We start from the raw sequence: 12729 nt of genomic DNA, 5'->3' as shown, positions 1-12729 counted from the left end.
GAGGGAATGCTGCTAGATAGGTAGAGACAGTATTGATTTGGGTGAAGAGAAGGGCAAAGTACCAAAAGTGAGTGATCAACAAGGTCACATTGGGGGAGAGGAAGACGTAGAGTTACACAGAAGCTACAGACAACAAAGATGAACCCTTTTGCATGCACGGTACTGTGTTGTCAGTGATGGCAAGCATTGGTTTACTTATGGATAGATGGATGGACAGGCTAAATGATCAGCTAAGTCTAGGTAGGGGGAAGTGTGCCCATGACCATGTGCAGGGTTGGTAGACGATGTTTTTACATGGTATTTGTGTGTGCTACAAGAATGTCCAGGTGTGTAGTAGAGCTGACAAGGGGTAAGGTAGTGGTGGTTTCCTGGCCACAGCCAGCTGTCTTGAGGAAGTGAGTAGTTGAACCTCTGAGCTTGGGACCATGGTCACCAGGGATATCAAGCTCAATTGGCATAATATACTATACAAAAACATTGTTTTATATCTTACTTTGGTGAGTAGTGACTTGGATCTTAAAAGCTTGTAAGTGGCCATCTAGATGCAATGATGGGTTTCTCCTTGTTCAGAGCAAAGAATAATGAAGAAAATTAGAGATACATGGAAATAATTATTCCAATGGACTGGTAGAACATGTGATCCTTAGCTTATATTACCATGAAACCAGAAGAACTAGATGGTGCCTGGCTATCACTGACTTGGAAAGGGATCAGTGCAGGAGATCCTGGATAGAGTGGGAGAACAATGTGGAACAAAATTCAAAATCATAAAAAATGAAGAGGTCTGATAGAGCCTGGTGAGACCCCTGAAACTATGGCCTCTAGTTACGCTTAAGGTCTGGAACAGAACTCACTCCTGTGGCTTCCAGCCAAACAGTGCACAGGCAAATGGGGTGAATATTTATATCAGGTAGATACACTACTTGGAGTGACCAATCATGGGAAAATGAAAGAGCAGTGTTTTCACAGGAAGACAGCTTGGGAGGTGAGAGTGCATGGGAAGGAAAGACACAGAGAAGAGGTAACTATGATGAGGAAGTGGGAAGAGAGCTGTGACATTATGGGGAATTGCAGTCAATGTCATGAAACAAAATGTGTACAAACTGCTGTATGGAAAATGAATTTGCTCTGTACTTTCACCTAAATCACAATAAAAACTGAAAAAAAAAAATCTTACTTAGCCAAAAACTGGATAATTTAACAATAAAATCATATACAAGCACACATACATTCACAAACACTTACATTCCACATAAATTTTTAATAACTACTTCATTCCCATTATAAAGAGAATTTCCAGGGGAAAAAAAAAAAGAGAGAGAGAGAATCTAACTTTTGACTTCTAAGTTTTGTTAAATGAAAAAAAAAAAAAAAAAAAATCAGAGCCAATGGTACAGATAGGAATTCTGCTAGCAGCTTCTACTCGAGAACTGTATCAAAGTTCCCTACCACATCCATGGGAATGATATTTTGCTTATGGTTGATATAAAGAGACCCATTCATAGTTGTGGAATTAAGAGGAACTGGTTGAGACCTTATTTATAGGCCTGATAGAAGTTTCATAAAGCCTGAAACAGATGTATTGCATTTTAGTACCTATATTCACATAAAAATTGGTTGCCCAAAGAGGTCCTCTCTCTCTTCTCTAAGGAGAAAAAAGTGGAAAATCAGAGAGAAATTTCTTTGTGCTATCAATAATAAAACACAGCATGGACATATTAAAGAAATTTTATTACAAAATCCCTTCCCTTGTTTTTCAAACTACACATTTAAAAGAGTAGAGTCTACAAATGTTTCAATAATGTTCTGTCTAGCCAAAATATGAATAAAATAAAATATCCATAGTAAACTTTCACAGATCTTTGTTTAAAAAATCAGTACCTAAAAGGAAGGTGAAAGAGCAAGTTGCTCTGTATAATACAGGAAGAAATACAAGGCTAGGATTCACTAAGAGCTAGAAATCTGTCAGGCAGGATTAACATCTTAACTGTTCTTTCGACTTATTTAATAAACTCTAAAATATAAACACTAAAATATAAGAAAGTCATTTATGTATGAAGCACCATGATATGTTAGAGTGAAATAAGTATGTCATCTGAAGGAAGGTAGGTATGGGGAAGAGGGTTTGCTTTCTCTGGCAAAGTAGCAAAATCTGTAGTATTACTGAAGTTACGGTATTCAGGAAGTTTCTGTGTGGTGCAAATGATTAATCCAGTTGGCTACCAACTGATTCACAGGTCAAATCCAAACAGAAGTACCTCAGAAAAAAGACCTGATGATCTACTTTAGAAAAATCAGCCACCAAAAACCCCGTGGGGCACAGTTTTACTGTGATATGCTAAAGTGGTAAAAGTCAGAATTGACTCCATGGCAATTGCTTTTTTGTTTTGTTTTGCTTTTTTTGTTGTTGTTGTTGTTTATCAATATTGAATATAGTAGTTCTGAATAAGAGACAGATTTAGTGAGAGAAGGGGTCAGAGGAGCCCTGAACTTTATATCATGTGAAGTTGGGTTTATATTCTGGCTTCACCCACAATCAATATCAGTCCTTGACGAAGTTACTGTAGCTTTCTTAGTCACATTTTTCTTAATTTTAATAGGAGAATAAATCATATCTAGCTTACAAGGTGTTGGAAAGATTATATTGGATGATGTAGAAAAAATAGCACATCAGTGCATCTGTGCTCATGCTTATAATGACTACTCTATAAACTGTGATTTTTTTTCCTTCTGTCTTTGACACTTCTGTTATTCTTTTTTCTTCTTAGCATTAGTCCCCTGAGTCCTTTTATTATGTGTGCACCCTATTTCTCAATAAATGAACTTATTTTATGTCATCAACAAAAGTTAGAATACCCAAATTTGAGTGCAAATATTTTTTTAATTAAATTTTGTAGTAATAACATATTAAACCAAAAAATTTAACAGAGATCATTGTAAATATTTCCTAAGCTTTGAAAAATGGGTAAAATAGTACTAATCTTTATTGAGTGATTGTCATAACCCATAATATGCTAAGCCTTCTATGCCATGCCATTTAAACTTTATAAAGTGTTTGTGAGGTAGTATTACTACTCTTCTCATTGTAGATTTGAAGTGCCTAAGCCTCATAGAGATCATATAATATCTTCTCTAAAGGTACTCCACTAGTTCTGAACAAGATACTTTTGACTAGACTAACTGTACTGTTTTCACAGCCATAATCTCTAGTGGAATTTGCATAGGGAAAGTTCATATTATGGCTGAGAGTATTATTCTGGTTTAGCAGTGAAGAATGGTGTCAAAAAAAGAAGCCTCAAAAAAAGATGTTAATTAATGGCAATAAGGTTCATGATATTGTCTGTGGTATCAAAATAAAAAGTATAAGCATAAACTTTAATCTTAAAACTAGTAACTATAACACAGAGAAGCATTCTGCAAAAAATTCAATTCCATGATTTTTTTTTTCCATGAAAGACTAATTAGAGGAACCTATGATACAATGGAAAGTGTTGACTTGATAACTTACTTCAGAGTCACCATTTGAACAACATGAAGTATCACTGTATATCTTGATACTAATTGTGCATAGTGAAGCAAACAAAGTAAAATACATTGAGAAGAATCTTGATCTCAGTGTAATGAATCCCAAAGTAGGGGGGGGGAACCTCAGTTTAATCATTGAAGAAAACTTATGAAAATATTGAAAAAATATGAGGACATCAAACATAAGAATGGTTGAAGAGATAAACCACATATTTATATTAGATAAAAGGTCAAATGTTAATTGTATCAATGTAAGTAACATGCTAGAATGAGATGAAATTGTTAGACATAAAAGGAAAAGTGGCCTCTTTGAAATTTTAACAACTCTTTTAAATGTTAATTCATTGTCAGCCTTTATATATATTTGATGTCATTAATTTTGTTTTATTTTAATCTTTTACTTTGCATAAGATAATTATGTAATTAACTTAACTCATTATTTGCACAGGCTGAATAACCTATCAATAACATTGTAGTAAAAAACACACTAAAAATCTGTCATTTAAAATCTATTTACGATTGCTTATGAGAATTTGAACAAGCTCCGGTGGTATAGTGGATACGGCATTTGGCTGCTAGCGAGAGGGTCAGTGGTACAAACTCACCTGCCACTCCTCAGAAGGAAGATGGGGCAATCTACTTCCACGAAGATTTAGACCTCCTAAACACAATGAAGGTCTCTATGAACCAGAATCGATGCAAAGGCAGCATGTTTGGTTTGGTTTTATAAGACTCTGAATCAGGCAGTAGTTTGGTTTTACCCGGGTACAGAGGAGTTACTCAATCCTGACCGGGCTGTCTCACATGGAATCTTACTCATATGATTCTGTTCTTGGTTCGGAAAATGGAGTTGACAGTTCTGCTCCACATGGTTTCTCATCCTCCAAAATGGCAAAGACAAGGGCCTAAGAGAGAGATGTGATGGTTAATTTTATATGTTAATTTGGCTAGGCTATAGTTTCCAGTTCTCTGGCCAACTACTAATCTAGTTACTCTTATGGAATGGTTATGTATGATTAAATCAGTTGATATTAAGTAAAATTTTGCACAATGTAATGTAATATTAACAATCAATTGGTTGCAAAAGAAGTTTTCTTAGGGGGTGTTCTATCTCCAGACTATGAATGGATATTTTGGCAAAATTGTCACTTCACTTTTTCTGTTGCCTGACCTATAGAATTTTGATTTGCTAGACTCTCACAATAGTGCAAGCCAATATGTTGAAGTAAATTTATCTATATTTATATCAATATCTCTATCTGTCTAGATCTCTGGTTTTGCTTCTGTACAGAATTTAGGTGAAACAGAGGGAATAGAAGCAAAGAAGGTCTCTGGAAGCCTAGACTTGAAATTGGCCCTCCATCACTTAAAACCCACTCTGCTGACCAAAGCAAGTCACAAAGATAGCCAAAATTCAGGATAAGGGAAAGAGACCCCTGCTTTAAAAAAAAAAAAAAAAAAAATGCTTTGGGTGCAAATTTACAAAGCAAATTTGTTTTACATTCAACATTTAATTCATATTTAATGAGAAACCCCTACTTTGATGGGAAAAACTATGAAGATGTACTACAAAGTACACAGATACAGGCAGAGGTACCGATTTGGAGATCTTTCATCAAGCAATTTCCCATACCAAATTTGTCATATTGGAAGGGAAACATGCACATTTTATGTGATTCTTTAGAAATAGTTCAAGACAATGTCCTATACTACAATGTAGCTATGAATTGTTCCTGTGAACAAAGATCACATACAATTGAAAAACAATATCTGATTTTATTAATGTGCACTACATTTTAAATTCTTTCCTTCATTCTTTTACATGTGGGAGAAATTTATAATTATATGAACCATTTAAGTAGAATAATTGACAGCTGAACTGAGTGCCTTTGTACAATAATTTAAAGCAAAGATGATAATCCTAGGGGCTTTAGAAACCACTCAGAAACCTTTACAAAGCTTTACCTGATCTGCTGCATTAATGGAACTGTTCAGTGTGTGTTTGATACTACCTTCGGGCAGTTCTAGAGAGTATTTTAAGTGATTCATAAAACCTAAAACTGAATCTTGCTAAGGAAAGCAGCTAACAGAAGCAACTGTCCTTAGCATGGCTAACATATAATGCAGGTTTAAACATTTTTTTTTTCTTTTTAAGAATAAGAATGTTTTATATCATTAGCTGCTGACTGAAGGTACTGTTTTCTCTTTTTTTCTGTTTAAATAACAGAAGAGAAAATTACTTTCAAACAAAATTTTGTTTTCTCTCCAACACTCCTTCCATATCTGTATAGTTACTTCACAGTAGGAAAGAATGTGGGATTATTTATGAACCTAAAGGAGCTCTGGTGGCACTGTGATTAAAGCATTTGGCTGCTAAGCAAAAGGTCGGCAGTTCAAACCCACCAGCCACTCCACAGGAGAAAGGTAGGCAGTCTGCCTCCATAAAGATTTACAGTCTTGGAAATCCTCTATGACAGTTCTACTCTCTCCTATGCAGTCATTGTAAGTCAGAATTGACTTCACAGCAGTGTGCTTGCTTTTGGTTTTATATGAACCATAGGCAAATGATCTCAGACAGTCCCATCAGTTCTTCAGGGTGGACCAATCCGATGCCCTTGACTACGTAGCTGAATGATAAATTCAAACCTTCAACAATTTTGCAGAATGCTCTATTTGAGGCAAATGACAGTCTTAAACAAAATGCTCAACATTCCATATTAAAGAACAAAGTGAAATTTCCTTGGTCTTAAAAAAAAAAAAAAAAGTTCAGGGAGTGTTTGTCAGAAGAATATTGACACACCTAGGAGAGAGGGTAGCATAATACTTAAGGCACTTGACTGCTAACTAGAAGGCTGGCAGTTCAAACACATCAGCCACTACAAGGAAGGAAGATGGGGCAATCTACTTCTGTAGTGATACTGCTTCGGAAACCCAAGAAGGGGTTGCTGAATCGGATCTGACTCCATGGCACATAACAACAACAACAACAGGAGGGAGCTCTGGTAGCGTAGTGCCTAAGGCACTTAACTGCTAACCAGAAGGCTGGAGGTTCAAACTCACCAGGCACTCCTTGGAAGGAAGGTTGGGCAGTCTACTTCCGTAGTGATACTGCCTTGGAAACCCAAGGAGGAGTTACTATGAGTCGGGTCCTACTCGACAGCCCATAACAACAACAAAAACATGAGGTAACCTACATATCACCTGTCATTTTCTTGTATTGTGGTGGCTTATATGTTGCTATAATACTCTAAGCTGTGCAACCAGTATTTTTAAAACCAGCAGAGTTACACATGGTGGACAGGTCTCAGTGAAGCTTTCAGACAATGACAGACTCATAGGAAAGGTCTGACAACCTACTTTCAAAAATTAGATCATGAAAATGCTATGTATCCCAACAGAACATTGTCTAAAATACTATTGGGAGATGAGCCCCAGGTTGGAAGGCACTATACAATAGCTACTTCATGGACTCAAGTATAGCAACAATCAGGAACGTGGGGCAGGACCAGAAAACAGTTTGTTTGTTTGTTTGTTTTTCTGTTATAAATAAGGTCACCATGAGTTGGAGCTGACTCAGTGATAACTAACAATAGCAACACAAAATAAAAGTGTGTAATTAATTTCAAATCCCTGAATATAATATTCAGTTATAAAACAAATGACATATTTATTTGCTACACATTGACTTTTTAAATAAATAAATATTCTGATCACAAAATGCAATATGAGATTCCCTGGTATTTGGACATAAGCAAACAAATTGTCCAATGAGAACACATATGTCAAATTTAGTAACCAAATATATCAATATAAACTTAGCACTACTTGAAGCTTGAAAAGATAACAACAGTAAAGGCATTCCTAAAAGGATATGTAAAAGTCCAGTGAGATAAGAAGAATAAGAGAGGAACACAGAGCCAGCATCAGAAGCCTTTGAGGTCTCCTCACATCATTGCCCAGCTGCATAGAATGTTTGCCATGCAGGGGACTTGGCCTGGTCAAGAAAGGATGTGAAGAAAAGATGTTGCACAATGGGTTGGGAAGCAGTTCTCGGGCACTGCAGATGTCAGGACAGAGGAGAATCTAAGGGACATCAACCAAAAATTTTAAGAAACTACTCTAACTAAGGTTGAGCAATCCTACTTCTGTAGTGATACCGCCTTGGAAACCCAAGGAGAGGTCACTATGAGTCAGGGCCGACTCAACAGCAAATAACAACAACAACAACAACACTCTAATTAAGAAATTAAGACGTCCTCTTTGAGGTATATAGTGACATGAAGAAGTATGGCCATTGCTAATGGAGTACTGAGTTTCAGTTTATGGTAATGTAAAACTTGCATTGATTAAGGGTAGGGTTGCACAGCTGATTAATATAATTGCTCTCAATAATTTGTGTATCTGTAAAAAGTTGAATTCACAAAAGTTGTGTCACATATTTATAACAATGGCAAGAAAATTTAAAAAGCATGGCAGATAAGCTGATTATGTACAATCAAACAAATCATGGCATTTGGTTTGGAGGTTTAGGGTAATGGTTTCATGAGACGTCCCATTTGACTGACCAGATAACATGTTTAGTGTTTCTCCTCTACCTCTTAGCTCATTGCACAGTTCCCAGGGTCTTAAACATTACTAGCAGCCATCCAAAACATAACAGTTCATTTCTATTTGCCTGTTGGAACAGAAGAAAAGGGAAAATCAGGAGGAAGACATTGAATGTGTAGCTAGTTGCCACCTTGAACAACTGCCTCCCTTTCCCTGCCTGAGACCAGAAGTGGGTGTATGGCTACCATTACTGTACATTTTGAGCAAAGATTCTATAGAAGAATCTTTAATCAAAAGGGAGAAAATGCTGAACAGAATTTCAAATTCTCATGGACTCCAGACTTTGTGGAGCCATGAGGGTGGATAAGCCCTTGAAACTACCACTCTGAGATAATCTTTAAACCTTAAACCAAAAAATATTCTCTGGATATTTTAAATCTAAACAATAGGTTTGCTTAACTAGTAAAAAATATCTGCCTTGAGCAATGAAGAATTATCTATATGGGATTAAATAGACAAAGATTAAACAGGAAACTTAGGGGATATTGAGTCTGTGCTAATAGGAGAAGAACAACTCAGAAAAGGAAGATACAAATGATTTCACAACTAGAAGAATTTTATCAATGTTATTGAATTGTTCATGCAGAAACTGTTGAATTGGTGTATGTTTTGCTGCATATATTCTCAACAAATAATAATAATATTTAAAACAAGAAAGAATTATAGCTCTGTCAGTTTGTTGTACCATGGTGGCTTGTGAGTTACCATGATGCTGGACGTTATGCCACTGGTATTTGTTAAATCAGTAGGGTCACCTGTGGAAAAAAAAAGGATTCAGTAGAGCTTCCAGACTAAGACAGACTGGGGAGAAAGACAGGGCCATCCACTTCTGAAAGAATTGGCCACTGAAAACATTGTAAATAGCAGTGAAAAACTGATATATTTCTGGAAAACTTCATGAACAGCTGTGAAACATTGTCTGATATAGTGCCAGAAGATGAGCTTCTCAGGTTGGAAGACACTGAAAACATGACTGCAGAAGAGTTGCCTCCTAAAGGAAAGCCAACCTTAATGATGTGGCTGGAGTAAAATTATCAAGACCTCCATTTGCTGATGGGGCATGACTTAAAATGAGAAGAAACTGTTGCAAACATTCACTAATAATTGGAACATGGATTGTATGAAGTATAAATCTAGGAAAATTATAAGTTGTCAAAAATGAAATGGACACAGAAAGATCAATACCTAGGTATTATTGAGCTGAAATGGCCTGGTAATGGCTATTTTGAATCAGACAACCATATGGTCTATTATGTTAGAAATGACAAATTGAAGAAGATTGGTGTGGCATACACTGTCAAAAAGAACATCTCAAGATCTATTCTGAAGTACAAAGCTGTCAGTGACAAGATATATCCATAAGCCTGCAAGAAAGACCAGTTAATACTAATATTATTCAAATTTATGCACCTACCACTAAAGCCAAAGATGAAGAAGGAGAAGATTTTTACCAACTTCAGCAGTCTGAAATTGACCAAACATGAAATCAAGATGTAATGATAATCATTGGTGATTGGAATGTAAAATTTGGAAACAAAGAAGAAGTATCAGTAGTTAGAAAATATGGCCTTGGTGATAGAAATGACACCAGAAAATGCATGACAGAATTCTCCAAGACCAATGACTTATTCAATGCAAATACATTTTTCAGCAACATAAATAGGGGCTATATAGGTGGACTTTACCAAATGGAATACACACGAATCAGATCTACTAAATCTGTGGAAAGATGCAATAAAGAAGCTCAATATCATCAGTAAAAACAAAGCCAGGGACTGTCTTGGAACAGAACATCAATTGTTCATATGCAAGTTCAAGTTGAAGCTAAAAAAAAAAATTAAAATAAATCAACAAGGGTCAAAATATGACCTTGATTATATACCACCTGAATTTAGAGACCATCTGAAGAATACATTTGACACATTGAATACCAGTGGCTGAAGACCAGATGAGATGAGGGATGACATCAAGAACATCATAAATGAAAAATGCAAAAAGTCATTAAAAAGGCAGGAAAGGTAGAAAAGAGAACATGGATGTCAGAAGAGATTCTGAGATGTGCTCTTGAAAGAGTAGCTAAAGGGAGAGGAAGAAATGTTGAAATGCAAGAGCTGAACAAAGATTTCAAAGGGAGACTCAAGAAGCGAAAGTAATGTATTATAATGAAATGGGCAAAGACTGGAGTTAGAAAACCAGAAGGGAAGAATATGATCAACATTTCCCAAGCCGAAAGAACTGAAGAAAAATTCAAGGCTTGAATGGCAATATTTAAGTATTCTATGGGCAAAATATTTAATGATATAAGAAGCATCAAAAAAGGATGGAAGGAATGCATAGCCACTGTACCAAAAAGAATTGATCAACATTCAAACATTTCAGGAGATAGTGCATGGTCAAGTGCCAATGGTATTGAAGGAAACAGTTCAAGCTGCACTGAAGCAATTGGTGAAAAACAAAACTACAGGACTTGACAGAATATCCATTGAAATGTTTTAACAAACAAGAAATTTAGAAGACAACTAACCGACCAATCACTGGAAAAGATCCATATTTGTTCCATTCCAAAGAAAGGTGATCCAAGAAAATGCAGAATTTACCAAAAAATATTAACATCACATGCAAGTAAAATTTTGCTGAAGACAATTCAAAATGGTTGTAGCAATATATTGACCAGAAATGGAACTTCCAGAAATGCTCACTGGATTCAGAAGATGACATGGAATAAGGAATATCATGGCTGGTATCAGATGGATCTTGGCTGAAAGCTAAGAACACTAGAAAGATGTTTTCTTGTACTGTATTGATATGCAAATACATTTGTCTGTGTGGATCATGACACATTATGAATAAGAGTGAGAAAAATAATAATTCCAGAACACTTAATTGTGCTCATGAGGAACCTATACATAGAACAGGAGGCTATTGTTCTAACAGAATAAGTGGTTACTGCATGTTTTAAAATCAAGAAGGAAGTGCATCAGGGTTGTATCCTTTCAACATACTTATTCAATCTATATGCTGAGCAAATAATCCAAGAAACTGGACTATATGAAGAGGAAAGCGGCATCAGGGTTGGAGGAAGATTCACTAAGAACCTGTGATATGCAGATGACACACCTTCCTTGCTGAAAGTGAAGATGACTTGAAACACTTGCTGATAAAGATCAAAGTCTTCGGTACAGATTACATCTCAACATAAAGAAAACAAAAATACTCAGAACTGGACCAACAATCAACATCATGATAAACTGGAAAATTAATAAAGTTGTCAAAGATTGATCCACAATCAATACCCATGGAAGCAGCAGTCAAAAATCAGACATCATATTGCACTGGGCAAATCTGCTGCAAAGACTTATTTGAAGTGTTGAAGAGTGAAGATGTTGCTTTGAAGCCTAAGGTGCACCCAACCCAAGCTTTAGTATTTTCAATTGCCTCATGTGCTTGTGAAAGCTGGACAATGAATAATGAAGACTGCAGAAGAACTGATGCCTTTGAATTGTGGTTTTGGTGAAGAATACTGAAAATACCATGGACTTCCAGAAGAATGAACAAATCTATCCTTCAAGAAGTCCTGTTGGAAAGCTCCTTAGAAGTGAGAGTGACCAGACTTCATCTCATCTACTTTGGTCAGGATGCCAGAAGGGATCATTCCCTGGAGAAGGATATCATGCTTGGTAAAGTGGAGGATCAGAGGAAAAGGGAAAGACTCTCAACAAGATGGATTGAAATAGTGGCTGCAACAATGAGCTCAAAAATAGCAAGGATTGTGAAGATGGCATAAGACACGGCAGTGTTTCATTCTGTTGTATATAGTTCATTATGAGTTGGAATCAACTCAATAGTGCCTAACAACAACAACAATAACAGATCTGTGGGATAAAAATGAACAAATTATTGTATGATTTATGAAAATATTTTATTCATCTGAAGATTTTAGGCAAATTATGTTATTGGACATATAAAACAAAACGGGACTTGAGGCAGAGTTAAGAAAGGATTTTTGTACATTGAGATATTTCAACAAATGGATGCCCCACTGGAGGCACTCACTTGGTTATGCCAAGAGGCTTGGAAGACAGCTGCCTGGCCAACTGACTGGAAGAGATCCATATTTGTACCCATTCCAAAGGAAGGTGATCCCATAGAATGAGGAAATTATTGAACAATATCATTAATATCGCATGCAAATAAGGTCTTACTGAAGATAATTCAAAAACGGTTGCAGCAGTATATTCATAGAGAACTTCCAAAGGTGCGAGCTGGATTCAGAAGAGGATGTGGAACAAAGAATATCATACTGTTGTCAGATGGATCTTGGTTCAGGCAAAGGATACCAGAAAGATGTGTACTTGTGTTTTATTGCCTATGCAAAGGCATTTGATTGCATGGATAATGACAAATTATGGATAACATTGAGAAGAATGGAAATTCCCCAACACTTGATTGCACTCATGAATAACCTGTACCTTGACCAGGAAGCTGTCATTCAAATGGAACAAGGGGACACTACATGGTTTAAAATCAAGAAGGGAGTGTGTCAGGGTTGTATCCTATCCCCATACTTATTCAATCTATATGCTGAGCAAATAATCC

This window comes from Orycteropus afer, unplaced genomic scaffold, assembly GCF_000298275.1.
Source record: "Orycteropus afer afer isolate SDZICR_OR568_19922 unplaced genomic scaffold, OryAfe1.0 scaffold00108, whole genome shotgun sequence".
Lineage (NCBI taxonomy): Eukaryota > Metazoa > Chordata > Mammalia > Tubulidentata > Orycteropodidae > Orycteropus > Orycteropus afer.
This window is presented reverse-complemented; position numbering follows the sequence as displayed.